Below are 26,345 nucleotides of genomic sequence, written 5' to 3'. Positions count from 1 at the left end.
AATACCAGCAGCAAACCACTGAACTGAGAATAGGACCCCCGTTGAAGGAATCAGAGAAAGAACTGGAAGAGCTTGAAGGGGCTCGAGACCCCATATGTACAACAATGCCAAGCAACCAGAGCTTCCAGGGACTAAGCCACTACCTAAAGACTATACATGGACTGACCCTGGACTCTGACCTCATAGGTAGCAATGAATATCCTAGTAAGAGCACCAGTGGAAGGGGAAGCCCTGGGTCCTGCTAAGACTGAACCCCCAGTGAACTAGACTGTTGGGGGGAGGGGGACAATGGGGGGAGGATGGGGAGGGGAACACCGATAAGAAAGGGGAGGGGGGAGGGGGATGTTTGCCCGGAAACTGGGAAAGGGAATAACACTCGAAATGTATATAAGAAATACTCAAGTTAATAAAAAAAAAAAAAAAAACTCAGGTGACAGCAGATGCTGGTGAGGATACGGAGAAAGAGGAAAACTCCTCCATTGTTGGTGGGATTGCATACTGGTACAACCATTCTGGAAATCAGTCTGGAGGTTCCTCAGAAAATTGGACATTGAACTGTGTGAGGATCCAGCTATACCTCTCTTGGGCATATACCCAAAAGATGCCCCAACATATAAAAAAGACACGTGCTCCACTATGTTCATCGCAGCCTTATTTATAATAGCCAGAAAATGGAAAGAACCCAGATGACCTTCAACAGAGGAATGGATACAGAAAATGTGGTACATCTACACAATGGAATATTACTCAGCTATCAAAAACAACGACTTTATGAAATTCGTAGGCAAATGGTTGGAACTGGAAAATATCATCCTGAGTGAGCTAACCCAATCACAGAAAGACATACATGGTATGCACTCATTGATAAGTGGCTATTAGCCCAAATGCTCGAATTACCCTAGATGCCTAGAACAAATGAAACTCAAGACGGATGATCAAAATGTGAATGCTTCACTCCTTCTTTGAAAGGGGAACAAGGATACCCTTGGCAGGGAATAGAGAGTCAAAGATTAAAACAGAGACTGAAGGAACACCCATTCAGAGCCTGCCCCACATGTGGCCCACACATATACAGCCACCCAATTAGACAAGATGGATGAAGCAAAGAAGTGCAGACCGACAGGAGCCGGATGTAGATCGTTCCTGAGAGACACAGCCAGAATACAGCAAATACATAGGCGAATGCCAGCAGCAAACCACTGAACTGAGAATAGGACCCCCGTTGAAGGAATCAGAGAAAGAACTGGGAGAGCTTGAAGAGGCTTGAGACCCCATATGTACAACAATGCCAAGCAACCAGAGCTTCCAGGGACTAAGCCACTACCTAAAGATATACATGGACTGACCCTGGGCTCTGACCTCATAGGTAGCAGTGAATATCCTAGTAAGAGCACCAGTGGAAGGGGAAGCCCTGTGTCTTGCTAAGACTGAACCCCCAGTGAACTAGACTTTTGGGGGGAAGGCGGCAATGGGGGGAGGGTGGGGAGGGGATCACCCATAAGGAAGGGGAGGGGGGAGGGTGATGTTTGCCCGGAAACCGGGAAAGGGAATAACACTTGAAATGTATATAAGAAATATTCAAGTTAATAATAAAAAAACTGACATAAAAAAAAAGAACAACAATGGTTTATGCTCTAATATCAAGAATTGACAAATGGGACCTCATAAAATTGCAAAGCTTCTATAAGTCAAAAGACACTGTCAATAGGACAAAACTGCAACAAACACTTCAACTTAACCTTGCTAGAGGGTCAAGAATTTAGATTGCAGGGAACCAGATATCCCAATTCAAAATGGGGTAGAGAGCCAAACAAAGATTTCTCAGATGAGGAATATCGAATGGGTGTGAAGCACTTAAAATAAATGTTCAACATCCTTAGTCATCATGGAAATGCAAATTAAAAGAATCCTGATATTCCACCTCACACCAATCAGAATATATAAGATCAAAATTTAGTAGACAACAGAATCTGTTGAGGATGTGGAGAAAGAGGAATACTCCTGCATTGCTGGTGGTATTGCAAGTAGGCTCAACCATTCTGGAAATCAATCTGGTGTTTTCTCAGAGAATTGGAAGTAGTTTTACCTGAGGACCCAACTGTTGCACTCCTGGACATACACCCAAAAGATCCTCCAACATATAACATGCTCCACAAATGTTCATAGCAGTCTTATTTATAATAACCAGAAGCTGAAAACAACCTATATGGCCCACAAGAGAGGAATCAATACAGAAAATGTGGTATATTTATACAATGTAGTAATACTTAGTTCTTAAAAACAATGAATTCTAGGCATACAAGAAGCCTACAGAACTCCAAATAGATTGGACCAGAAAATAAACACCTCCCGACACATAATAGTCAAAACACCAAATGCACAAAATAAACAAAGAATATTAAAAGCAGTAAGGAAAAAAGGTCAAGTAACCTATAAAGGCAGACCTATCAGAATCACACCAGACTTTTCGCCAAAGACAATGAAAGCCGGAAGATCCTGGACAGATGTCATACAGACACTAAGAGAACACAAATGCCAGCCCACGTTACTGTATCCTGCAAAACTCTCAATTAACATAGATGGAGAAACCAAGATATTCCACGACAAAACCAAATTTGCACAATATCTTTCTACAAATCCAGCACTACAAAGGATAATAAATGGTAAAGCCCAAGGAGGCAAGCTACACCCTAGAAAAAGCAAGAAATTAATAGTCTTGGCAACAAAACAAAGAGAAGAGAAGCACACAAACATAACCTCGCATACAAATATGAATATAACAGGAAGCAATAATCACTATTCCTTATTATCTCTCAACATCAATGGTCTCAACTCCCCAATAAAAAGACATAGATTAACACACTGGATATGCAATGAGGACCCTGCATTCTGCTGCCTACAGGAAACACAACTCAGAGACAAAGACAGACACTACCTCCGAGTGAAAGGCTGGAAAACAATTTTCCAAGCAAATGGTCAGAAGAAGCAAGCTGGAGTATCCATTCTAAAATCAAATAAAATCAATTTTCAACTAAAAGTCATCAAAAAAGATAAGGAAGGACACTTCATATTCATCAAAGGAAAAATCTACCAAGATGAACTCTCAATCATAAATATTTATGCCCCAAAACAAGGACACCTACCTACATAAAACAAACCTTACTAAAGCTCAAAACACACATTGAACCTCACACAATAATAGTAGGAGATTTCAACACCCCACTCTCATCAATGGACAGATCATGAAAACAGAAATTAAACAGAGACGTAGAAAGACTAAGAGAAGTCATGAACCAAATGGACTTAACAGATATTTATAGAACATTCTATCCTAAAGCAAAAGGATATATATTCTTCTCAGCTCCTCATGGTACTTTCTCCAAAATTGACCATATAATTGGTCAAAAAATGGGCATCAGCAGGTAAAGAAAGATAGAAATAATCCCATGCGTGCTATCAGACCACCACGGCCTAAAGCTGGTCTTCAATAACAATAAGGGAAGAATGACCACATATATGTGGAAGTTGATCAATGCTCTACTCAACGATAACCTGGTCAAGGAAGAAATAAATAAAGAAATTAAAGACTTCTTAGAATTTAATGAAAATGAAGGTAGAACATAACAAAAACTTATGGGACACAATGAAAGCTGAGCTAAGAGGAAAACTCATAGCTCTGAGTGCCTGCAGAAAGAAACAGGAGAGAGCATATGTCAGCAGCTTGACAGCACACCTAAAAGCTCTAGAACAAAAAGAAGCAAATACACCCAGGAGGAATAGAAGGCAGGAAATAATCAAACTCAGAGCTGAAATCAGCCAAGTAGAAACAAAAAGGACCATAGAAAGAATCAACAGAACCAAAAGTTGGTTCTTTGAGAAAATCAACAAGATAGATAAACCCTTAGAAAGAATAATGAAAGGACCCAGAGAGTGTGTCCAAATTAACAAAATCAGAAATGAAAAGGGAGACATAACTACAGATTCAGAGGAAATTCAAAAAACCATCAGATCTTACTATAAAAGCCTATGTCCAACAAAACTTGAATATCTGCAGGAAATGGACAATTTCCTAGACAGATACCAGGTACCGAAGTTAAATCAGGAACAGATAAAACAGTTAAAGAGCCCCATAACTCCTAAGAAAATAGAACCAGTCACTAAAGGTCTCCCAACCAAAAAGAGCCCAGGTCCAGACGGGTTTAGTGCAGAATTCTATCAGACCTTCATAGAAGACCTCATACCAATACTATCCAAACTGTTCCACAAAATTGAAACAGATGGAGCACTACCAAATTCCTTCTATGGAGCCATAATTACTCTTATACCTAAACCACACAAAGACCAAACAAAGAAAGAGAACTTCAGACCAATGTCCCTTATGAATATCGACACAAAAATACTCAGGAAAATTCTAGCAAACCAAATCCAAGAGCACATCAAAACAATCATCCACCATGATCAAGTAAGCTTCATCCCAGGCATGCAGGGATGGTTTAATATAAGGAAAACCATCAAAGTGATCCATATTATAAACAAACTGAAAGAACAAAACAACATGATCATTTCATTAGACGCTGAGAAATCATTTGACAAAATTCAACACCCATTCATGATAAAAGTCCTGGCAAGAATAGGAATTAAAGGCCCATAACTAAACATAGTAAAAGTCATATACAACAAACCGATTGCTAACATTAAACTAAATGGAGAGAAACTTCAAGCAATCCCACTAAAATCAGGGACTAAACAAGGCTGCTCACTCTCTCCCTACTTATTCAATATAGTTCTTGAAGTTCTAGCCAGAACAATAAGACAACAAATGGAAATCAAGGGGATACAGATTGGAAAAGAAGAAGTCAAAATATCACTATTTGCAGATGATATGAGAGTATATTTAAGTGACCCCAAAAGTTCCACCAGAGAACTACTAAAGCTGATAAACAACTTCAGGAAAGTGGCTGGGTATAAAATTAACTCAAATAAACCAGTAGCCTTCCTCTACACTAAAGAGAAACAAGCCGAGAAAGAAATTAGGGAAACAACACCCTTCATAATATTCCCAAATAATATAAAATACCTCGGTGTGACTTTAACCAAGCAAGTAAAAGATCTTTACAATCAGAACTTCAAGCCTCAGAAGAAAGAAATTGAAGAAGACCTCAGAAGATGGAAAGATCTCCCATGCTCATGGATTGGCAGGATAAATAGAGTAAAAATGGCTATTTTTACCAAAAGCAATCTATAGATTCAATGCAATCCCCTTCAAAGTATCAATCCAATTCTTCAAAGAGTGAGACAGAACAATTTGCAAATTCATCTGGAATAACAAAAAACCTAGGATAACTGAAACTATTCTCAACAATAAAAGACTTCAAGGGGAAATCACTATCCCTGAACTCAAGCAATATTACAGAGCAATAGTGATAAAAACTGCATGGTATTGGTATACAGACAGACAGATAGATCAATGGAACAGAACTGAAGACTGAAAAATGAACCCACACACCTATGGACACTTGATTTTAGAAAAAGGAGCCAAAACCATTCAATGGGAAAAAGATTGCATTTTCAGGAAATTGTGCTGGTTCAATTGGAGGTCAACATGTAGAACAATGCAAATCGATCCATGCTTATCACCCTGTACAAAGCTTAAGTCCAAGTGGATCAAGGACCTCCACATCAAACCAGATACACTCAAAATAATAGAAGAAAAACTAGGGCAGCATCTCGAATACATGGGCACTGGAAAAAATTTCCTGAACAAAACACCAATGGTTTGTGCTCTAAGATCAAGAATCAACAAATGGGATCTCATAAAACTGCAAAGCTTCTGTAAGACAAAGAACACTGTTGTTAGGACAAAACGGCAACCAACAGATTGGGAAAAGATGTTTACCAATCCTAAAACTGATAGAGGGCTTATATCCAAAATATACAAAGAACTCAAGAAGTTAGACCGCAGGGAGACAAATAACCCTATTAAAAATCTGGTTCAGAACTAAACAAAGAATTCACAGCTGAGGAATGCCGAATGGCTGAGAAACACCTCAAGAAATGTTCAACAACTTTAGTCATAAGGGAAATGCAAATCAAAACAACCCTGAGATTTCACCTGTGAGAATGGCTAAGATCAAAAACTCAGGTGACAACAAATGCTTTCAAGGATGTGGAGAAAGAGGAACACTCCTCCATTGTTGGTGGGATTGCAGACTGGTTAAACCATTCTGGAAATCAGTCTGGAGGTTCCTCAGAAAATTGGACATTTAACTGCATGAGAATCCAGCTATACATCCTTGGGCATAATCCCACAAGATGCCCCAACATATAAAAAAGACACGTGCTCCACTATGTTCATAGCAGCTTTATTTATAATAGCCAGAAGCTGGAAAGAACCCAGATGCCCTTCAACAGAGGAATGGACACAGAAAATGTTGTACATCTGCACAATGGAATATTACTCAGCAATCAAAAACAATGCTTTTATGAAATTCATAGACAAATGGTTGGAACTGGAAAATATCATCCTGAGTGAGGTAACCCAATCACAGAAAAACACACATGGTATGCACTCATTGATGAGTGGCTATTAGCCCAAATGCTTGAATTATCCTCGATGCATAGAACACATGAAACTCAAGAAGGATGATCAAAATGTGAATGCTTCACTCCTTTAAAAGGGGAACAAGAATACCCTTGGCAGGGAATAGAGAGGCAAAGATTAAAACAGACACAGTATGAACACCCACTCAGAGCCTGCCCCACATGTGGCCCATACATATACAGCCATCCAATTAGACAAGATGGATGAAGCAAAGAAGTACAGGCGGACAGGAGCCAGTGATGTAGATCACTCCTGAGAGTCACAGCCAGAATACAGCAATCACAGGGGTGAATGCCAGCAGCAAACCACTGAACTGAGAATAGGACCCCCGTTGAAGGAATCAGAGAAAGAACTGGAAGAGATTGAAGGGGCTCGAGACCCCTTATGAACAACAATGTCAAGCAACCAGAGCTTCCAGGGACTAAGCCACTACCTAAAGACTATACATGGACTGACCCTGGACTCTGACTTCATAGGTAGCAATGAATATCCTAGTAAGATCACCAGTGGAAGGGGAAGCCCTGGGTCCTGCTAAGACTGAACCCCCAATGAACGTGATTGTTGAGGGGAGGGCGGCAATGGGGGGAGGATGGGGAGGGGAACACCTATAAAGAATAGGAGGTGGAGGGATTAGGGAGATGTTTGCCCGGAAACCGGGAAAGGGAATAACATTCGAAATGTAATTAAGAAATACTCAAGTTAATAAAACAAAAACAAAAAACAACAACAACAACAACAACAAAAACAATGAATTCATGAAATCTGCAGGCAAATGAATGGAACTAGAAACCGTCATTCTAGGTGAGATAACCGAGTCACAAAATAACACACCTGGTATGTACTCACATATAAGTGGATATTAGCCAAAAACAAAAGCTTGGAATACCCACAATACAACTCGCAGACCATATGAAACCCAAGAGGGAAGACCTAAGTGTGATGCCTCACTTCCTCCTCAAACCCTTCTATTTCTCTTATTTTAGGCAATATTCTTTTAAATGGCTAATTTTTGTTTCACTAATTCCTCTACTTTATTTACTTACATTCAGATGTAAAATAATCTTAATTTTAATTCAATTACAATTGAATAATTTAACTTCAAATATTCTATTTAGTTCCCTATTCTCTATTCCTTGTTATTTTTGAGATTCTCACTTTCTACACACATTATTTTTTATAAATAAAATATACATACTCTATTTTGTTACCAATTAAATGATGTATTCAATTATTTGTTTGCAGATACCCTATGTATAGATCTTTTGTTTTAGTTACTCATGGTCATCAATTATTTGACAATGTTAAGAAGTAATATCAAAGTACATAATACATAGGTTTTTAATCATACTTTTTGCAAAATAAAAAAAAAAGTATCATTCAAGTCTGTTTTGGCCAAAATATTACTCATTATCTGTTCAGAATAGCCCTACCCTGTGTCTAACCTACCAATTAGAACTCACTAGAACTCAATTAAATAATGAAGAGAAAATCTTAGTGGCTAAAATATTGAAACTCTTGCAGACTACCTTAATTTGAAGTCAAGCAATCATGTGTTGACTTACAATAATCTGTACTTTCGGGTTGAATGGAATTGATACCCTTTTATTGTATCCAGTCACCAAGGTACATAAGGTACATGGAAACAATACACTTTTATGCAAAAAGTAAAATGTAATAATTTTTAAGAAAGAAAGAAATCCCCATATCAAAGTCAGCTTTGTAGCAAGGATTATCAGTGCTTCCCCTCCATAACTGTATGTCATACGTTAGGAGTGTTTTTATAAAGCAAAGATGCCTAGAAGTTTTCTTTTCACACTTTTTGTTGACCTTTTTAATCTTGTAGGTAATATGTTTCTACATGGGAAGCTTATACTGAAAAAAAGGATGTGGTACGTTAATCATTCCATTCTCCAGACTTATAATAAATCATTTTCTGTGAGGATCACATTAGTCGTTTGCCAAGATAAGGTAGCATCTTCACCAATAGCCATGTTATTTGTCATATAATAAAACCACATGACAGCAGCATAGAATGAGAACAGAATGAAGTTCTGAGCCATCATGCTGTGTCAGGTTGTAGGAATGCTCAGATGTCCCTGTCACAGTATTCAATGGTTTTGCTTTCTGGGTGAATGTTGAGCAGGCTTGACAAATTGAATTTCAGAAAAAAAAGGCTAATTACAGAGCAGTGTACATGACACAGAGTCTTTATTACTTTCTCATTTTTGTGACAAAATGAAATTTATGGAACAAATAACAAATTTCAAGAACCCCACACACACAACCCCCTAGGCAATTGCAATTTTCAGGAGCAATAAGAGAAACCCTTTTGGCATTTTTAGGTTAGACTTTGTCCTTTCAAATACATTTTGGTTTTTCTGAGTTGAAGACTTCCAGTGAAAGCTTTCTCTATTAAGGGTAGTTTTCTTATTTTCCCAGTGAATATAAATTCTTCCTTAAAGATACTAATCTCTTTAATATTCACAGCTGCTTTTGCGAGCTTCAATTCCTTCTTTGGGATCTTTAAGTTGCAAAAATATTTTCCATAGTCAATCTTCACATTTTCACTTCTTTTTTTTCTTACTCTGGATATCATTATGATAGCTTGACAAGTAGCCATGACACAGACTAACTACTATGCTATCTTGTGATTGTCTCTACAAAAGAAATCTGTCATTACACTTTCATTCTGCATCATAAAGTTTTTCAAGATGCAGAGAGAATAAAACCAGAATTTTTGCCAGAGTACAACACGAGTGGCACTTTTCCAATTCCTGATGGACTCACTGTTCATCTCTGAAAATCTTTGGCCAAGTTTCTACTCTTCACATTTTTCTCTGTATCCTGGCCATCTGTACTTCTACCAGAATGGCCTATTATGCAACCCTTACAAAGTTTTAGGACTGTATTCGCTATAATTGTAAGCCTTTTTCATTCTGTCAATACATTGATTTAGGTTTATCAGAACAAAGGACATTCTTATTTTTAGTAGGCTTTTATTGTTTGTTTGCTTTGCTTTCTTTTTTATTGTAGTAAAACACCCTGGGAAAATTTTTTTTAAAAAAAGGACTTATTTTAGCTTACAGCTTCAGAGTGATACAGCACATCTTGGGACATGAGCATAAAGCCAGCAAGTTATGGAAACTCAACTCACATATGAAAGCTCAAGTTCTGTCCCACTGATTCACTTTCTTCATTATGGATCCACTTCCTAGGGTTTTCACTACCTGGGGAACTTTTATTCAAATGGAAGAGCCCAAGGAAAACACTTCATAGTCAAATCACAACCTTACCATAATATTGAGAAGTTTTCCTAGAAAGTTTTCCAATATATTTTATAGCTATTACCAATTATCTATTAATGTACAAGGTACATTTTTCCTTCCCTCTCCTATTAGTACTCAATTTAGATATTGGTATATTATTAAAACAATAAAATACCATATTCTCTCATGAGAGACCTAGCATAGAATTAAACCAGTTACTCCTTTTATTAATGTTTCGATTAGTCATTTGGAAACTTCAAATATGTACTTTGTATTAATCTACCTTCTCACAGCTCCCTACCCACTCTATCTATCTATCTATCTATCTATCTATCTATCTATCTATCTATCTATTTATCTATCTATCTTCTATCTATTCTCCATCTCCCTCTCTTTCTAGCTCTCTAACTCTCTCCATCCTACACTACTTTGAGACAAGTTTCTATTAGTTGAATATTCCTGGCTGTGAAGTCTGCCTTAGAATGAAATCAAGACACTTGGTGACAAACCATGGAGTAAACTAACTTTCTACTCCAAGTAGCTATTAACTATGTCTAGTTCCTCAGTTGTGTATGAGACCCTGAGTCCTCCTTATTCCAAACTTAGAATTTTTCTGTCTTGAAATCACAAAAAACTAGTATATGCATATATAGTGGCTTTAAACTTATTTATCCTTTCTATTAAGTCTGGAAATCCCTGTTATCTTGAAGTCACCCCTCTTTGTCTGACATTTACAGGCATTTCATCATTTCCTACAGAAAGATTCTTGGACTTTAAGGGGAGAAATATGACATAGACATTCTACTTAGGTCAGGCATTTTAAACAACCTTTCTCTCTGCACATTAGTCAAGTGTGGCTATCTGTGTGAAGAAGCTTCTCTGAAGAAGAAGGAATGATTTATCCATCTATGAATATAGCAATACATCTTTATCAAAATTTTATAACTCTGTTTATATAACAGTATAATAGTAGTAGCTTCTCCCTAGCCGCCATAACCTATCTTGGCTCATGTTCTTAGCTACATCATTGACTGTGTCAGGAATGGGTTTCATCTCATGGGACAGGTCTTAAATCCTTTATATTTTTCAATGAGAGTGACTGGTAATTCCCATAACCATCAAACAAACGTTGTACTCGGGCATATTTTTATTATTATTATAATTGTTGTTGTAATTAATTTATTTACATTGTAAACATTACTCTTCCTTCTTTCTAGTCCCTAACTCATAGGGTCTCTAACCCTCATCTTCCTTCACCTTATCCTCTGAGAGAATGGGGACTCTCAAGAAATGCACCTGATCCTGCTTCCACATTCTGCTTTACATTCCAACTTCTACCCATTTCCCTCACACCCTCTGCCACCTATTGTATTTACCCTTCTAAATGTTATTCAGCCATCCTTGCTTCACCCTTTCTTCTTGTTTAACTTCTCTGGATCTGTGCAATGTACCATGGCTACTCTGTACTTTACGGATGTACTTACTAGTGAGTATATAGCATGTATGTCCTTTTGGGTCTGGCTTTCCTCACTCAGGATGGTATCGTTTTCCATTGATTTTTCCTGCAATATTTATGATGTCCTTGTTTTTAATGGCTGAATAGTATTCTATTGGAGAAATGTACCACATTTTCTGTACCCATTCTTCAGTAGAAGGGCCTTTGGGACATCTGGGTGGTTTCCAACTTGGGGCTATAACAAACAAAGCTGCTATGAAACAGTGGAGCAAATATCCTTGGGGTATGGTGGATTGTCTTTTGACTATATGCCTAAGAACACTATAGCTGCATCTTCAGGTAGAAATATTTCTTTTCTTCTAAGAAACTACCAGAATAATTTCCAGTGTGGTTGTGCAAGTTTGCATTCCCAACAGCAATGGAGGAGTATTCCCCTTTCTCCACATATCCACCTACATGCTGCTGTCCCTTGAGTTTTCTACATAAACAATTCTGATTGCTGTGCAGTAGAATGCCAAAGTTGCTTTGATTTGCATTTCCCTGAGGATTAGTGATGTTGAACATTTGTTTATTTGGTTCTCAGCTGTGGAACATTGAAAATTAGCCTGATTCCCAGTTGAGTTAAAGCTAGAAGCCCCAGAGACCCTAAAGGGAAGATAGGAGCTTTGCCTGTTCCGGATTCCCAGTCCCCTGTCAGTAGCTGCAACCCTCATTAGATTTGTGGCCATCTGTCATGTAATGGCAGGACCTCAAGGCCACCCTCCCTCACTCAGAGGCAGTAAAGGATATTACCTTTATACAGGCTTAAGACAGATGTGTATTTTAATGAAGTACCTAAAGGCCTGGAGGGCTTAGCTAATCTTTCCTTCCCAGACACCCCTCCCTGCAAAAGGTATTTAATCTAAGGCCCAATCAAAAAAGTGGGCTATGGTTTTACACACCCACTTTCCACCATAACAATAAGTGTCTTAAAACCATGGACTGTCTTTTTTCATCAGGATCTGCTGTGGGGATCCGTGGATAAGGTATTCCACTATAGAACTGCCCACCCAGAAATCTTATTGTTGTGCTTATGCTTGCTATATCTCTTTCTAAAAGCCACTGGCAAAAGTAATGGAATACTGATTCCTGGGATGGTCTAGAGGAACCTGTAATAAATAACTGTATTGATAGGTAAATCATAATCATAATCATAACCATAATAAAACTTTTGCTCTACATGAGATGAGCTAGCAGAAAACAACAGCATTTCCTCCTTTAGAATTCTTTCCTCTACTGAAAGTTGAGCTCTCCATAAATCTCCAAAGAAGAAACCCAACTCATCAAGATTTTTTTTTCTAACAGGATTTTTGATTTGGTTAGAAAATTCATGGGGAATTAATACAGATTTTTAAGAATTATTTTTTCTAACCAGATTTCTGATCTTGGTCAGATTCTTGTTCTGAAATCTCAAGAATTACTTAAGAGAGCTGTCATGGCTCTTTTAATATGATTTCTGGCAGCTATCCAGAAAAGGCTGTCTGAATTGAGAACACAACTCTTTTAGATTCTTTTTTTTTTAGAATTTTCTGACAGGATTTTAGATTTGGTTGGATGAATGTCTTATAGCAGCTTTATTTGGTCAGAAAGCCCATGAGCTATCCAGAGTGCCTTTAAAGTACTTACTTGCAGAAAGACTTGTCTCAACTGAAGCGAGCTGTCTGGAGCAGAAAGCCATGAGTTCTTAGGGGGAAAAAAGCTGTCAAGAGCAAAAACACAGAGAGCAATCTGAAAAGCTGTCTTGAGCTGAGTACAGAGCCACTACCTACCTAAAGAGAGCTGTCTTGTAAAAAGACAACATAAACCCCATTTGTCTCCATTTAAGTACCAGGCCGGATTTCAAAACTGTTGTAAGGCACCAGTGTCATGAGTAGACCATAAGTCCCCAAAACAAAGTTATAAGACACTGGTTCTAGAAGCAGACTATAAAATCCTTAATAAGCTCATGAAATTCCTCCCAAACAAAACCCTGGAGATAGAAGTATGGGAATTCTTCTGATTCCCTATAAGAAGAAATGTGGACCTTAATCTGGGGTCATAATTTTAAAGAATTAGTAATCCTGCATGCTGTTTGTTCCTATAAACAAATATTCTTGTTTTTTACATACTATCTAAGTGTGAATTCTTTCTTCAGCAATTTTTGGACCCTTACACTAGGCAGCCATCTCAAGCCAAACATAGGTTAGGTTGTCAGTTTTGACCCATGATATGACTTTCAGTTGTTTGTTTTCACAGACACACTGTCTTTGAATATCTTTCCAAGCTGAGGTTAGTCCTGGCACACAGGGGATGCCCTAGAGATTCTGGCAAGAGAAACTACCCATTTTGAGTACTGAGTTAGATAGACTGAATCAATCATAAGGGGGAAGAGTGGATAGTGGCTAGGGATGATTCTCCACTACAACCTTGGGCCTCTACAACTTACCACCCACAATTTTCATGCCAATACATGCATAATGTGTATATATAATACACAGAGACACAGAAACAGACATGGCTAAACATGTATACCCACATAGACATGTCTGTGAATTTATTGCACACATTCAGGAACCTCATGGGAGAGTGAAAAGAAATTGAAAACCAGGTTTGTGAAAGACTGTTGAAAGGTAGTATCTTCTGTGGTTAAAGAGATCACTGTATGTATAAACCCACAGCAGAACAGATAACTATATAACCATATACACATGAAGAAAATAAAAGAATAATGGAAATGAAAAAAAATATTAGAAGCAGGTAAGAGTGAGACTACTTTAAAAGAAGTTCATTGTACTTTGGAAATGTTATCTTACTAAAGAAGAGGCTATCTCTTACTCTCTTGCCTGCCTTTGGATTCTTTTGCCTTAGCTGGACTGTCTTGTTTAGCCTCAGTGAGAAAAAATACACTTATCCTGCTGTGACTTAATGTACGATGGCAGGTTGGTGTATATAAAGGACTTCTCTTCTTTGAGGAGGAAAGGAGTAAGGAAGGGAATAAGAGTGGGATGGTGGTAGTGAGGGGAGAGTAGGCAGTGAGTTTGTGTTTGAGTTAAGTGAATAAATAAAAAATAAACTTGCTTTGGATTATGAAAAATAATAATAAAATGAAAACAAAGGAACTGACTTTTTTCAATAGAAGTTCTAAATCCCTGAAGAAGAAAGATTGTTATGTGCTAGAATGGCCCTTAAGCAATATAGAGCGAAAGGGAATCAAAGTACAGCTTAGGTTCTAAGCAATCCTGGATTTTTTTAATGAGTTGAAGCTATTTCTGGTCCAATAATCATTTTGTAATGTAAACACATGATTGTTTTTCCTAAGTAGAAAGTTAAATATTAATTATTTTAGTTTGTCTGTTTGTATGTATGTGTGAGTGTGTGTGTGTGTGTGTGTGTGTGTGTGTGTGTGTGTGTGTATGTGTATGCAGGCATGTAGCTGTGTGTACGCAGAAGGGCCCGAGAAGTGTCCTGCAAATATACTGCCCTATTCATCCGATTCTGATGTGAAAAGGGCTTTCACTAAGCCTAGTTCATGCTTAATGTCCAGAAAGCCATTTCATTTATCTGGTATGTATCCCACACTATTGCAGATGCATACAGGTACATGAGAATTCCTCATTATTTACATGATTTTCAAATTTGAACTCTGGCCTACTTGGTTATCCAGGAAGTGTTCTTTTTTTTAATCAATTAAACCATTTCCAACTACCCATTCAAATTTTATGTAAAATTTCCAAAATTCCAAATGAGAAGACACTGAAGCATAGTTGACATAGCTATGGCATGGAGGTTTTATGATAAGATTACAGAACAGAGAACAGTAGAGATGGCAGCAGTGATAGTTGATCAGTGCAATGTTGTTAGCATAGGCAGTGAAATGGGTAATATGAACCATGCTTTTATTCCTCAGGATATTACAATACACCAGGAGTCTGGGCATTACACTCTGCTTCTTTCTCCACCCACTCACAGCTCTTACATGGATGGTTATTTCTTCTTATAAGACAGTGGTTCTCAACAATCCTATTGCTGTGTCTCTTTAATATAGACACTCATGTTGTGGTGACCACCAACCATAAAATTATTTTTGTTGCACCATAATGACTGTAATTTTTTATTGATATGAATTGTAAGCATCTAATAGCAAACTTATGTAAAAAGATTGTTGGCTCTCAAAGGGATTGCATGTCAGAGGGTGAGAACTGATGTTCTAGGACATTGTTTATTTTGAGTCCCATCTTCCACCACAGCATGACTATATATATTCTATAAATATTTTGAATATTTTATCTGTTTTGTGTCCATATCCCTCAATCTTATTATATACATGGCTATACTTTAAAATCTAACTTTTTATTGATATGTGTTCCGTCAGACATAAATTCCTACTCAGTCACTGCACTTGTATTAAGTGTTCACCTCAGACCCAACATGACTGAAACTTAACACTCATGTTGAACCTTCAGTTGTTCTTAACTACTCTTAGTAATTCTTTTACATAGTGCTACTGCACTTTATTAATCACACATATGAAAGTATACATATATTCATACATGCACACAGATTTTTGAAATCTATATCTCTATCTGAATTGATGTTGACATTGACAATGACAGCTACATATATATATATATATATATATATATATATATATATATATATATATATATACTAGCTTTTGAAACACACATTCTTAAAAATCTCACACTTGGTTATTTGAATTATTCTTACACAGCTGTGTATCCTTTAGTAAATTTCTTCTATTATATACAGAACATTTCCTTTATACCTCTGTAGGAGTGTAACTCCTTCCTTTCAACATTTAGTTTTTATTAAATGAAATACATTTTGGGTTTCTCTATCTTTGTAGTGGTATTAACAGTTTTCCTTAAAACAGAACTATGATAGGACAATTGCAATCTATGTGGCCACCATTCTACCATGCTACCATGAATGGATTTACACTTCAATGTCAAGCAGTTGGAGCCCATGACATTGTACAATATGATACTAACATTACCATATCCATTTTGAAGCATGTGAATACTGTTCTATATGTCTATTCATACTATGGTAGTTGAACTATAAATGGCCATGGCTGATATATGTGAATACTTGGACATTAGAAAGCAGCAGTTGCTAGTGTAGATGCGGTCTTGTTGGTACATGTGTATCAGTGGATTGCAGGGGAAGCTTTGGGTTTTAAAACAGGTCCAGTATCTTTGCCTTTTTCCTTTCTACAAATCCAGATGTAGGAATCTCAGCTACTTCTTCAGAGCCATGTTTTCCTACATGCTGCCATGCTTCCTAGGATGATAATGGACTACATTTTTAACTTAAAGGCATCATCAACTAAATGATTTCCTTTAGAAGAGTTTCAATAGAAATCCAAATTGAGTCAGAACTGAACTGAGAGTTGGGTATGTTAATGGTAGGACGGATCAAGTGCCTTGAAAGAATGTAAACTTTGAGACTTTATTCTTTTTAATTTTTTATCTTTATTAACTTGAATATTTCTTATTTACATTTCGATTGTTATTCCCCTTCCCGGTTTCCAGGACAACATTCCCCTAACCCCTCCCCCTCCCCTACTAAAGGGCTGTTCCGGTCCCCATCCTCCACATATTACCGCCCTCCCCTCAACAATTGCATTCACTGGGGGTTCAGTCTTGGCAGGACAAAGGGCTTCCCCTTCCACTGGTGCTCTTACTAGGCTATTCATTGCTACCTATGAGGTTGGAGCCCAGGGTCAGTCCATGTACATTCTTTGGGTAGTAGCTTAGTCCCTGGAAGCTCTGGTTGCTTGGCATTGTTGTTCATGAGGGGGCTCAAGCCCCTTCAAGCTCTTACAGTCCTTACTCTGATTCCTTCAACAGGGGTACCATTCTCAGTTCAGTGGTTTGCTGCTGGTTTTGCCTATTTACTTGCTGTATTTTGGCTGTGTCTCTCAGGAGAGATCTACATCCAGTTCCTGTCAGCCAGCACTTCTTTGCTTCATCCATCTTATCCAATTGGTTGGCTGTATATGTATGGGCCACATGTGGGGCAGGCTCTGAATGGGTGTTCCTTCTGCCTCTGTTCTACACTTTGCCTCCCCATTCTCTCACAAAGGTATTCTTGTTCCCCTTTTAAAGAAGGAGTGAAGCATTCTCATTTTTGTCATCCTTCTTAAGTTTCATGTGTTCTGTTCATCTAGGGTAATTCAAGCATTTGGGCTAATAGTCACTTATCAATGAGTGCATATCATGTGCGTTTTTCTGTGATTGGGTTACCTCACTCAGGATGATATTTTCCAGTTCCATCCATTTGCCTATGAATTTCAAAGTCATTGTTTTTGATAGCTGAGTAATATTCCATTGTGTAGATGCACCACATTTTCTGTATTCATTCATCTGTTGAAGGGTGTCTGGGTTCTTTCCAGCTTCTGGCTATTATAAATAAGGCTGCTATGAACATAGTGGAGAACGTGTCTTTGTTATATGTTGGGGCATCATTTGGGTATATGCCCAACAGAGGTATAGCTGCGTCCTCAGGTAGTTCAATGTCCAATTTCCTGAGGAACCTCCAGACTGATTTCCAGAATGATTGTAGCAGTCTGCAATCCCACCAACAATGGAAGAGTGTTGCTGTTTCTCCACATCCTCGAAAGCATTTGTTGTCACCTGAGTTTTTGATCTTAGCCATTCTCACTGGTGTGAGGTGAAATCTCAAAGTTGTTTTGATTTGCATTTCCCTTATGACTAAAGATGTTGAACATTTCTATAGGTGTTTCTCAGCCATTCAACATTCCTCAGCTGTGAATTCTTTGTTTAGCCCTGAACTCCAATTTTAAAAAGGGTTATTTGTCTCCATGCGGTCTACCTTCTTGAGTTCTTTGTATATTTTGGATATAAGCCCTGTATCAGTTAGAGGATTGGTAAAGATCTTTTCCAACTCGGTTGGTTGAAGTTTTGTCCAAACCACAGTGTCCTTTGTCTTATAAGAGCTTCACAGTTTTATGAAATCCCATTTGTCAATTCTTGATCTTAGAGCATAAGCCATTGGTGTTCTGTTCATGAAATTTTCTCCAGTGCCCATGTGTTCAAGATGCTTTCCCGCTTTTTATTCTATTAGTTTGAGTGTATGTGGTTTGATGTGGAGGTCCTTGATACACTTGGACTTAATCTTTGTACAGGGTGATAAGCATGGATCGATCTGCATTTTTCTACATGTTGATCTACAGTTGAACCAGCACCATTTGCTGAAAATGCTGTCTTTTTTCCATTGGATGGTTTTGGCTCCTTTGTCAAGAATCCAGTGACCATAGGTGTGTGGGTTCATTTTTGGGTCTTCAGTTCTATGCCACTGGTCTATCTGTCTGTCTCCGTACTAATACCATGCAGTTTTTATCACTATTGCTCTATAATACTGCTTGAGTACAGGGATACTGATTCCCCCAGAAGTCCTTTTATTGTTGAGGATAGTTTTAGCTATCCTGAGTTTTTTGTTAATCCAGATGATTTTGCAAATTGTTCTGTCTAATTCTTTGAAGAAATGGATTGGTATTTTAATGGAGATTGCATTGAATCTATAGATCACTTTTGGTAAAATGGCAATTTTTACTATATTTATCCTGCCAATCCATGAGCATGAGAGATCTTTCCATCTTCTGAGGTCTTCTTCAATTTCTTTCTTCAGAGGCTTGAAGTTCTTATTGTAAAGCTCTTTTACTTGCTGGGTTAAAGTCACACTGAGGTACTTTATATTATTTGTGACTATTATGAATGGTGTCATTTCCCTAATTTCTTTCTCGGCTTGTTTCTCTTTTGTGTAGAGGAAGGCTACTGATTTATTTGAGTTAATTTTATACCCAGCCACTTTGCTGAAGTTGTTTATCAGCTTTAGTAGATCTCCGGTGGAACTTTTGGGATCACTTAAATATACTATCATATCATCTGCAAATAGTGATATCTTGACTTCTTTTCCAATCTGTATCCCCTTGATGTCTTTTAGTTGTCTGATTGTTCTGGCTAGAACCTCAAGAACTATACTGAATAAATAGGGAGAGAGTGGGCCACCTTGTCTTGTCCCTGATTTTAGTGGGATTGCTTCAAGTTTCTCTCCATTTAGTTTAATATTAGTGACTGGTTTGGTATATATGACTTTTACTATGTTTAGATATGGGACTTGATTTTCTGTTCTTTCTAGGACTTTTATCATGAAGGCATGTTGAATTTTGTCAAATGATTTCTCAGCATCTAATGAAATGACCATGTGGTTTTGTTCTTTCAGTTTGTTTACGTAATGGATTACCTTGATGGTTTTCTGTATATTAAACTATCCCTGCATGCCTGGGATGAAGCCTACTTGATCATGATGGATGACTGTTTTGATGTGCTCTTGGATTCGGTTTGCCAGAATTTTCTTGAGTATTTTTGTGTTGATATTTATAAGGAAATTGGTCTGATGTTCTCTTTCTTTGTTGGGTCTTTGTGTGGTTTAAGTATAAGAGTAATTGTGGCTTCATAGAAGTAATTTGGTACTGCTCAATCTTTTTCAATCTTGTGGAATACATTGGATAGTATTGGTATGAGGTCTTCTATGAAGTTCTGATAGAATTCTGCACTAAACCCATCTGGACCTGGACTCTTTTTGGTTGGGAGACCTTTAATGACTGCTTCTATTTCTTTAGGAGTTATGGGGTTGTTTAAATGGTTTATCAGTTCCTATTTTAACTTCAGTACCTGGTATGTGTCCATTTCCTGCAGATTTTCAAGTTTGGTTGAATATAGGCTTTTGTAGTAGAATCTGATAATTTTTTTAATTTTTCTCTGATTCTGAAATTATATCTCCCTTTTCATTTCTGATTTTGTTAATTTGGACACACTCTCTGTGTCCTCTCATTAACTGGCTAGGGTTTATCTATCTTATTGATTTTCTCAAAGAACCAACTTTTGTTTCTTTTTAGTCATTGTTTGGTCCTTTTTGTTTCTACATGGTTGATTTCAGCTCTGAGTTTGATTATTTCCTGCCTTCTACTCCTCCCGGTTGCATTTGGTTATTTTTGTTCTAGAGCTTTTAGGTGTCCTGTCAAGCTGCGGATATATGCTCTCTCCTGTTTCTTTCTGCATGCACTCAGAGTTATGAGTTTTCCTCTTAGCAAAGCTTTCATTGTGTCCCATAAATTTGGGTATATTTTACCTTCATTTTCATTAAATTCAAGATGTCTTCAGTTTCTTCCTTTATTTCTTCCTTGACCAGGTTATCATTGAGTAGTGCATTCTTCAACTTCCATGTGTGGGCGTTCTTCCCTTATTGTTGTTGAAGACCAGCTTTAGCTTCTGGTGGTCTCATAGGACCCATGGGATTATTTCTATCTTTCTGTATCTGTTGAGGCCTGTTTTGTGAGCAATTATATTGTCAATTTTGGAGAAAGTAACATGAGGTGGTGAGAAGAAGGTATATTCTCTTGTTTTTGGATAGAATGTTATATCAATATCTGTTCAGTCTATTTGATTCATGACTTCTCTTAGTCTGTCTATGTCTCTGTTTAGTTTCTGTTTCCATGACCTGTCCATTGATGAGAGTGTGGTGTTGAAATCTCCTACTGTTATTGTTTGAGGTGCAATGTGTGCTTTGAGCTTTAGTAAGGTTTGTTTTATGTATGTAGGTGCCCTTGTATTTGGAGCATAGATATTTAGGGTTCATCTTGGTGAATTTTTCTTTGATGAATATGAAGTGTCATTCCTTATCTTTTTTGATGACTTTTAGTTGATAATCGATTTTATTCGATATTATAATTGCTACTCCAGCTTGCTTCTTCAGACTATTTGCTTGGAAAGTTGTTTTCCAGCCTTTCACTCTGAGGCTCTTTCTGTCTTTGTCTCTTAGTTGTGTTTCCTGTAAGCAGCAAAATGCAGGGTCCTCATTGTGTATCCAGTTTGTTAATCTATGTCTTTTTATTGGAAAGTTGAGTCCATTGTTGTTGATGTTAAGGAATAGTGATTGTTGCTTCCTGTTATATTCGTATTTGGATGTGAGATTATGTTTGAGTGCTTTTCTTCTCTTTGTTTTGTTGCCAAGACGTTTACTTTCTTGCTTTTTCTAGGGTGTAGCTTGCCTCCTTATGTTGGGCGACCTTGAGACTTTAAATTAATAAAGCAATTAAGGGGCTGGAGAGATGCCTCAGGGGTGATAGTGCAATCCCAGCAACTACCTGGTGGCTCACAACCATGTATACTGGAATATGAGGCAGTCTTCTGTAATGTAGGAATATATGCAGGGAGTATATGTATATATATATATATATATATATATATATATATATATATATATATATGAAATAAATCTGTTTTTAAAGTTAAAAGTGAAAAGAAAGACAGACAGACAGAAAGAAAGAAAGAAAGAAACAAAGAAACAAAGAAACAAAGAAACAAAGAAACAAAGAAACAATGAAACAAAGAAATAAAAGAGTTAAGCATTTTAAGTGGGGATTAATGGGCCATGGTAAAATCAGGGAAGATAGTTCTATATAACCTATTTTCTCTTTTAAAAGATTTATTTTATTTATTCCCTGTACACTGTTGCTGTCTTCAGACACACCAGAAGGATTTCCTTAAAGATGGTCATGAGAATTGAATACAGGACATCTGGAAGAGCAGTCAGTATTCTTAACAATTGAGTCATCACTCCAGGCAGGAAGATCGTTTTGAAGGCAATGTAAATAATAGTTTTCTTACTCAAGAGGTTTCAAAGGAGAAGAATATGAGTAACTGGCCTAGAGATCATTTTTGTGATATTTTGGTGAAGAATGTGCCTTTTTTCTACATTTGTCAAAAATCTGCTGGAAGTTAAATTAAATCATTTTAGATTAAAAACCATTACCAATGTTTATTTCAAATAAGTCTAGAATTGACTGTGTTGTGTGACTGCAACCTAGTTGAACAAAGGAAAATACAAAGTGAACATTTAAAAGGGAAAATGAGCAGGAGGAAAATGCTTAAAGAAAGTCTAATCCCAAAGATTAATATTAGTGGTTATCTCGTGGGAAGATCCCAGCCAGCTATGCTATGAAACAGAATTAAGTAAAAATTTTCCTTTAATACCAGAAATTGAGAGGCAGAGGGAGAAGAGGAAGTAAAAGCAGAGGCAGAGGTGGATGAAGGTAGATTTCTAAGCCTGAGGCCATCTTAGTATGTAGAGCAAATTCAAGAACAGCAAAGCTTAGGCAGTGAAGGAAACCACCAGAACCAAAAAGTTGGTGACAATGTATTTGTAGAGGGCCATGGTCCATTCCCAGAAAGACATCACAGCTTCAACCATGTGATTGTGACTTTATAGTTAAGGATACAGGAAAGGGATGCTGTAATCCCCCTTTCAGTCTAATGAAAGCTGTTGAGGTCCAGCATGTGTCATGACTGTACTTGCATAGAGGCCCAGTGAATCCAATATGTAAATTGAAGGTAAATGTTGTGTGGAGTTAAAACATAGATTACCTAGGAGTATCCAAATGATAAAGATGCCAGAGTTCTGGTATATCTGCCAAGGAAACCTGCCAACATCGAGTGTGGAAGGAGTCCATGAGAAAGAAATGTACTTATCAAAGGTAAATGCACTGGGGATCTGAAGACTTCTTTAACATCAGACATGGAGATACAGATGTTGGAGTTTGCCCAGATAGATTCTTGTCTTTTTTTTGGTCTTGTTTTTCTTCACTATGCTCTACTTGGACTGATTTACTATTGTAATGGAATGTGCAATTTTATATTAGAATTATGTTATCTTACTTTATGTATTCATGGGGTAGATTCCAGTTAAGAGATTCCCTTGAGTTTCAGAAGATACTTTCAATGTTTTACTTTCAAGCAGCGTTAAGTTTATTTAGACTACGGACATGTCCTAACTATGATACTTTGATACTTAACAATGATTCAGAGTTAAAGCCTTGTCAGAGTAGATGTGTCCTGGTTAGAGAAAGTCTTTCACTGGATGTATACTTTGGGTTTCATATGATCAAGCCAATCCCAGTATCTTTCTCTTCCTGCTGCCCATCAATCTGAATAAAGAACTCTCAGTTATATAATCATTACCATGTTTGCCTGTATGGAGTAAGTCATGTTTGCCACCATGATGATGATGGACTAAACTTTGCACCTGTAAACAAGCCATAATTATTTTTTTTATGAATGTCAAGGGTCATGGTGTATCTTCATAGCTTTTGAACACTGTATAAGAAATAATCCATTATGGCTTCTTCCAAAAACTCATGGCTCACATTAGTCTAGCAGGATATTCTTACCAGATGAATGATGAGCATGTATGACTGACTAATACATATGCTGTTATGACAGTTACAAGTTTCACTTGAGTCAAGTTTAGCCAGCTTGCAAATCCTGACTAACACTGAAAGACTTTGTATGGGAAGAACACACAAGCAGTAAAAAAGACAATGTTAACTTAGCACTGTGGTTCATGGGCCCCGGAATACCAAACAAATGCATGCTGGCTAGTTCATCTAATAACCCATATGTACAAACCAGTGAAATGTTGGAAAAGAGAGTATGAGTGTTATAATCTGTGGATAAATAGCTCCAGGCAATGTTTCTCAACTCATTTTTCCTCCCAAAGCACAAAGTATCTTTTCTGATTAAAGCCCAACCACATCAATGTTTTATCTATAATGAGGCAGGATTAATGTTGTATTATACAAAAATAAGGGCCCTAGCAATTAAACTTTGTTCTGAAATGCCAATATAGCTACTTCTATATTATAGATCTTTGGCCAAATAGTATGCAATATCCACAGAGTGAAAAGCTATCTAGTTATAAAAGTTTATGCTCTGATTATTTCCTGAATCCAACCATGTAGATAGCTGATAATAAAGAAACCATAATCCAATATGTCATATTACAACTCCATTTACTGGGCAGTGATGCTTCTTCCCACAAGCACTCCTTGTACTGTCTCCAAAGCAAGTGGAGCACACTCTGAGCCTCCACAAATGGCTCATTAGGATATACAAATCCCAGTAAACTCTAATTTTCTTTGATCAGCTACCATGAGACAGGCACAGTTTCAAAGATGACAAAAATTTAAAGAAAAAATAACATGGGGATAAAATTTTATAAATTCTAAATACACTGCAAAATTTAATTGTAATGAATTATTATTATACAATGTGCTATATTAATAAGGTGTATGTATCCAAATTCTAAGTTTAAGGGGTCTCCAATAGAGAAATCTTCTGAGAGAGAAAGTTAAAAAATGAAACAGAGAGCCAGGCTGTAGTCTAGCAAACCTTTAAAGGCAACATTCACGAGGCAGAAAAAGGAGAATCTTTGAGTTCAAGACCAGCTTGATCTACAGAGCAAGTTTCAGGACAGCCAGGGTTAGAACCAGAAACCGTATCTTGAAAAATAATAACAAAAAGAAAAAGACCAATTTTAGACAGATACTAGGGAAGGTCTAGGGAAGTCATAAGAGATCTTGAATCAGACAAAAACTTTGCAAAATTCTTAAATTCCCCAGGAAAAATCACATATTAAAGAAATTAAATCTTTAAAGTTAGGAAGGAGGATTTCCTAGTAGAGGGCTTCCTAGTGTGCATGAGGTCCTGTGTCCCACATACAAACTGGGCATACTGGTGACTGCATATAATTTCAGCACACAGAATTTGGAATGTTGGAGGGTCAGAAAGCCATTTTTGGCTAAAAATGGGTGTGAAGCTATTATGGGACACATGAGATCCTGCCTCAAGTCACCCTAAAAATTTTAAGAAAAAAATGTTACACACAATACTATATTATGTAGTTAAAGTAACTCAAGGGTTTGAAAACTAGCAGGCAGGGGTGCAGACAACATATAATCTGTGCACAGTATTTGGAGCTATTACTAGATGGTGGTCAAAGACAAGAAAAATAAAGTTTAGAATTTAGAGGATTTTTTTTTGATACAGGGCAAGATGAAATATATGTCAAAGAACTTCGAACACAGACACCAAGAAACATTGTCAGCAGAACTGGAGGTGGTAGAATTTTTTCTAAATAGATGATTTATGAAGGAGTGGTAATGCCATTACTACCCTTAATTTCAGTGATGATTATACAAACAGTATAGAAACATCTAGAAAAATTATTTGAATCTGTAAAGAGTTAGATTAAGAGTAAAGCATACTATGACATGGCTACATATGGCGTAACAACATATGGTAAAAGAAAAAAAGGAGGAATTACAGGTTTCTGATACCAGTAGATCACAGTCTAAAGATACATATTTCATGAGGATAGAGCAGAGAAATACATGGGAAGAAGGTGATTCTTCAATGAACACACTGGCTACCAATCATTAGTCAAAATATAATCTTGGTCCAGGGACAGGTTTCCATGAGTAAAACATGTTCAATGTAAACCTAAAACCCTGTTTGGCTTTTCAGAGCAAACATAAAGCTGGACACATCAAAAAGCACACCCATAATGACAATTCTCATAGATGGGATAAGAGACAAATACAGTAAAATTTTAGAAGCTTGCAGGTTAGCAGTGAGGTTGTCATAGGACCTCCACAGTTGGATTGTGGCATACACATAATCATACACACTATTACACACATAAGCACACACACACAAAATAAAGAGAGAAAAAGACAGAGAGGAAATATATATATTGTATATATATACATATATATTATATTACGTGTATATAATTATATATTAGATATAAATATATACACTCTACAAACACTCTACAAAATGCAAACTTCAGGCATGCATGTTGTCTCAGAAAGTAAAATTATCTATCACATAATCTGATTACCTCATTTCAATCCCTGAAATCCATAGTGGGTAGACAGCCAGAGCCCAATGTTATTTATTTTCGAGCATAGTATTACTATGTATTTTCTTCTCCTTGTATTTTCTTGTATATTCTCTGGACAAACTCAATGTTATGGAGATCTTTCACATTGTAGTGTTTGGGGTTTCTTTAGGCACCAGATTTATATTGTGTTTACTTTGATTTACAGGATAAACTA

General features: G+C 37.1%; 1 long non-coding RNA gene across 1 annotated transcript in view; it reads right to left on the bottom strand.

Moving 5' to 3' along the window:
* Positions 1-26,345, bottom strand: part of LOC148001540 (uncharacterized) — a 254,543-nt gene that overhangs the window by 156,014 nt on the left and 72,184 nt on the right. Inside the window, exon 2 of the long non-coding RNA XR_015635437.1 lies at positions 12,989-13,061. This is a non-coding gene — a long non-coding RNA (uncharacterized LOC148001540). The remainder of the gene's footprint in view (positions 1-12,988; positions 13,062-26,345) is intronic.

Source organism: Rattus norvegicus, chromosome 13, assembly GCF_021556685.1.
Source record: "Rattus norvegicus strain SHRSP/BbbUtx chromosome 13, alternate assembly SHRSP_T2T, whole genome shotgun sequence".
NCBI lineage: Eukaryota > Metazoa > Chordata > Mammalia > Rodentia > Muridae > Rattus > Rattus norvegicus.
The sequence above is the reverse complement of the archived record's forward strand: the minus strand, read 5'-3'. Positions and strand labels throughout refer to the sequence as shown.